Below are 5,053 nucleotides of genomic sequence, written 5' to 3'. Positions count from 1 at the left end.
AAGTGAGGCACTAAGGGGCAGTAAAAACAAGGCTGTCGGGAGCTAAATGGAGCTATAGTTCAGACCCCGGGGGCCATTACACACTACCTTCCCCATGTATTTATTACATTAAAAAAACCTCTGTAGAGCACTTTAAATGGCCGGTGACATCCTCTTAGGTGACTTATGGCTCTGTGAAATCAGTTTTGTAGAAACTCCTTCACATGTGCCAAAAAAAAATATATATATATATATGTATATATATACATATATATATATATAAAGAAAGTAAAACCCCACTCCCAGTGTGCCTGTGTTTGTGCATAAGAGTGTGCTGGTCCCAGTCCACTGAGTTATTGTGACCAGCATTTCAGCAGCAGGAAGTCCCCACTCTGGCCACCCAGCATCACCTAGAGCTCACTTTGCTCAGACACCACAGAAAGTGAAACCAACCAGCGTGGCCCTTTGCCTCTCGCCTGATAAATCTAGTGGAGCCGTGGAGGCCGCCTGCCCAGTTCCGGCGTCTCTCCTAAGTAAGAAGGACTCATACGTAAACTCATGTCCCTTCGCCTCCTCCGTATACCCCCAGATACCCACCTCGTGTATCCACCCAAATACCCACCTCCTACATATGACACCCTGACAGTTTTTTCAGATATCCCCTTTACAGTAAACACTAGGGAACAAACGATAATTATATTCAAAACTACCTAGGCTGGAGTAGAAATAGACTTCTCCGACTTAGGCTTACATTTTCAAAGATGCAAGGGCTTGAAAATTACTGAGACAATGTTTTCAGAGATTCCTCTTATAAACCTGACACCAGTTCCATCCAAATGCAGATCCTCGTGGGCCCTGAGCCCCCATTTCCTTTCTCTGCTTGAACAAGGCAGGACTTCTCTAGAGAGAGACCCTCACCCTGGGAGCAATGTCGGCGCTGTGCACCATTGCATCAAAATTAGAGTCTCTGCCACACAGGCATGGACAATTCTCTTCACAGAGTGAATTGCCCCAAATTGTGAGATACTTGAAACGGAATGTGTTCCTGTTGCCTTCTGAGGTTCCTGCTAATTAATATTCAAAAGACTCAAAGAGGAAAAATGGATACCTAAATCATACATATGTATATGCCTTTTAAGCTTTATTATAAAGGCAAAATAACCCCTTACTTGGTTAAAATCCAACTTGAATCAACATACAGAGGTGACTGCACTGTAATCCTAGACATATCTGCATTATGTCGGCATGTTACTGCGCCACCAGAATCTCTCAATAGTAATTATTATGCCAAGCACCCTGTTGGCACAATTACACTAAAGCTCTAATTAGTAGCAGTAAGATTAGAACCCCTACATGTTAAATCTGTAGAAGCAACGCTGAGTGAAGGATTTAAAACAGTTTCAAAACATTGTATTGTCTTTATTACAGTCTTTATACTTCAGTAAAGAAGGGTTTTCTATAAAATGCACTTAAAATAATCTGGTCCTGTCACTAAAAATAGGCAAGATAAGGTAATTGCAGTCAAACCTAGTGAGTCGGCTCGCTACCTAGGTGCGGTTAAATCGAAAATGACAAATCTAGTGAACTCTACTGGGAGATCCATACTTCCTGCCTGCTGGACGCATTGGTATTTTTCCAACCATCAGCCAGGGGAACACGCGGGGGCCATACTTGTCACGGGCCTGCCTTTTCATTACCTCGGAGGAGCCAGGAGGCAGGCATCGGAAGCGGATCCCCCTCAGCAATCTGATCGCAGCATCCGGAGATTTACCTGTCTCCGTAGAGACTGCGGCGTTCGCATTGAAGGCAGGACAAGACTCCTCCCCTCCTACGGAGAGGGCACCAGGGCTTAGCTCCCAGCCGGCTGTGAAGCTGGACGTCGGGTGCCAGAACTGGGGCCTCCAGAGGAAGAGAAGCCGAAGGGCACACTCCGCGGCAGAGGTCTGGGTCAAGCCGAAAGTAGGCAGGGGGTCTGCAGGTCACTCCTGAGCATTTGGGGGAGACCAGAACATAGCTCAAGGAGAGGAGGAAAGGAGACGCCGATTGCCAAATGCCAGGTGTATCTGTTTGGATCTGGGAACCTTTAGATTGGATTTTCCCGTGAAACTGAGTAAATGCTCCACTGTGTAAAATGTTGTAAGGGTGGAAACCTAGAAGCTCAGCAGGAGGGAAAAACAAAGCCATCATCTGCCTGGTAGTTTGCCCTTCCAGGCCCACCCCCTGCCACCTCCACAGCCAACACGGCAGGGGAGCCTGGCCAAGGCCCGGAGCGTCTTCCCTGTGGCCTGCCTGCCATCCATGGGCTCATCTGCTCACCCAACCCCAGTTATCTGCAAAAACCCTGGTTCTCTCAATCCGTGGAGCTCCTGAGTGGAAAAACAGGGAGTTCTGGGCACACAAAGGGCCTGTCAAGGCTACAGAAGCTGGTGGTAAATTAAGCTTATGTTAAAAATAAAAATACACACACACACCCCTATATAGAGATATATATATAGTCTTGGCCAAAAAGTCCGTTTGGGCTTTTCTGTAAGATCTCATATATCTCAGCTGCCCTATAGGCAGAATTTGGCCTACATACTTTGAGGAGGCACCCTTAAAAGCACGGTTATCCTGGAGGAATCTGTCCACAAACATCACCTGGGTTTTTCCATAGAAGCAAATGCATTATTTGTTTCGCTTCTCAAATGCCAAGTCAGACAACTCTGGCAGTCTTCAGGATGAAAACAGGAGACAGAAATCCCCAAAGGTTACCGTAGTTCGGCTTTAGTGTCACGAAATGGCAGTTATTTCCCTCGGCCAAATAATTTCCCATAATTACAATAATACCTAGTGAGCATGTATCTGTAAAGCACACATATATAGACTTTCGAAATGTGCCGTGTAACAGCCATAAAACTGTCTCCAAGAATGTACAGTGATAAGAGGGCAGAAGTCAGAGGATGGCCTCTGAATCTTAATAATTGTATGTGTTCAACCATATGTTATATCCAGAAGTGCTATTTACTGTAAAATTGAAGGCCAGGAGAGTAGGCACTTTCTGGCTTCTATATTTTATGTTGGCTTCTCTTTCATAGCCCCAGCCTGGAAGAAGGAAGCAAAAACATCCTTATGCTTTATAGGTTATCTCCTTGCCGTCATAATTCCGGTGTTTATATGCATGTATGTTTTATCTACAAAAGATATCCACAGGAGAGCTGATCTTCCTGCAACTGTTACAGAACTATTAAATGTATATTAGCATGGTCATTTTTATTTAATGGAAACAAATAACAGTTAATCTTATTGGAAGGGTTAAGTGGGTTTACTTGGTAAAGGGCAAATCCCTTTGGATGCTTTCTTTTTTAAAGAATAGCTGCAGTGGCTGACAGATGGTCTTTGTCTGAGTGTAGCTGAGGACAGATACAGTTTCTTTTTACACATTTATGAAAGTTGTAGATATAGATGGTTGGTAATATGCGGTGGCCTAGGACAAAGGGCACGCCCGGTGGACAGAGAGGATTAGATTTCAGATCAGTGACAGATGGCTGGCTTAGCAGAGTCAGATAAAATTAAAAGGGGGGGGGGGGATGTGGATAAAAAGAAACCACTTTCCATGTAAAAGTTGTATCTCTTAAGACAATGGCAGAATGCACCATTCAGTTCTCTTCCCAACCTGGTGTCACGTTCCTGGGATTTAAATTCCTACATTTTACTTTTGCCTTTGCAGAAGAGGTGGGATTATTCTTTGTTGATCAAGTTTATCAAAGGGAAATGAATAAGCCAAGTAATTCACAATTTGCCTTTCAGCTTGACCAGCAGAAAGTATTCCATTTGCACAACGACACACTGGATTTTTGTGTGCGGGTCATTAGCTACAGTGCTCCACCTCGGTTTGGGCAGATTTTGTTATAAGCCTATTGGTAAGATCTACATTTTTGCTTACTCCATATGCACGATTTAAACCTATCACATCACTATAACCTTCGTCAAATAACCATACAACATATTTAGTGTTAATTTGTCACGCTGAAATTATTCATCGGTGTCTTGAGTAAGTCCGATAATATTTATGGGTTATGCCATTCCATGTTTTCTGGCAATGCAGTTTGCTAGATTTCATAGATTTACTGTGTCTGCTTTTTTATGACTGACATAGCAATAACCAGATTGCAGAGATATTTATGTTGTTTGTGGCTTAGCAAGATAATTAAAGGATATAAATTAATCAAGTGCAATTAATTAGAAACTTTATGTTTGCAGCAGTCCTTCTTTGCATGTATAATTTATATTTATTGATTTCCTGGCTTTCATTAGCCTATGAGATAACAGCAAAAATGCATTAGAGAAGAAAATGTACAATTAGCGTGAGAGTGAACCTTGGCATAATGGATAGATCAGCACATGTTTGGGGCAAATATAAAGCTTTGTTAACTGTCATAAGCAGTTATAATTGATGAGTGGTATTTCACTACATATCTTTCAGCTGATTAACGGCGTTTTTAAAGAGTCCCCTTAATGGGAAGCTGATAGGTTGGCTAAATTTACATTTTAATCAGAGTATTTATGATGGAGGCAGCCCTAGAAATTCATTGGCAGAGGCTGAGGCGACATTTCCTGAGGGACTGCAACAGGAGTGGGCTTGGAGTGTGTCTACTCACCTATTCCTTCTCTTGTCATTTGTCCCAAAGGTCTGTGGTGGGGGAGTGGCGGGAACATCAGCGGCCTCTTCAACACTGGTCACGTTCCACATTAATATCCTGCAGAAAGGGCCACAGGCCAGGAGAGGGGAACCCCAGTCACGCTTGCCTGTCTTCTGTCCCTGGCTGTCAAATGCCATCCCCACAGGCAGCAACAGTGGCTCCCAAGCTTCCGCACCAACGGCTCCCAGGAGGAGGGAGCCATACCTTAGCCAGAGGAAGGGCAACACCCGAGTTGAGCCTGCTTCTCATATTTCCCAACTGGGTTGAAAGCCAAGCCAAGCAGCTCCAAGGAGACTATGCAAGAGACCACAGCCAGGATCCAAAGGCACATCGACTCATGCTCATAGCTCAACAGCTCCCATTTTAAACCTGGAAGCAGAGCCTGCCCCTGAATC

General features: G+C 44.1%; 1 long non-coding RNA gene across 1 annotated transcript; it reads left to right on the top strand.

Moving 5' to 3' along the window:
* Window positions 1-1,830: 1,830 nt before the first annotated feature.
* On the top strand, window positions 1,831-4,741 carry LOC129631589 (uncharacterized). The gene is made up of 3 exons (XR_008704128.1): window positions 1,831-1,920; window positions 3,766-3,878; window positions 4,647-4,741. It is a non-coding gene; the product is annotated as an uncharacterized LOC129631589 (long non-coding RNA).
* Window positions 4,742-5,053: the final 312 nt, after the last annotated feature.

The sequence above is a fragment of the Bubalus kerabau genome, chromosome 17 (genome assembly GCF_029407905.1).
Source record: "Bubalus kerabau isolate K-KA32 ecotype Philippines breed swamp buffalo chromosome 17, PCC_UOA_SB_1v2, whole genome shotgun sequence".
NCBI classification, from domain to species: domain Eukaryota; kingdom Metazoa; phylum Chordata; class Mammalia; order Artiodactyla; family Bovidae; genus Bubalus; species Bubalus kerabau.
This window is presented reverse-complemented; position numbering and strand designations above follow the sequence as displayed.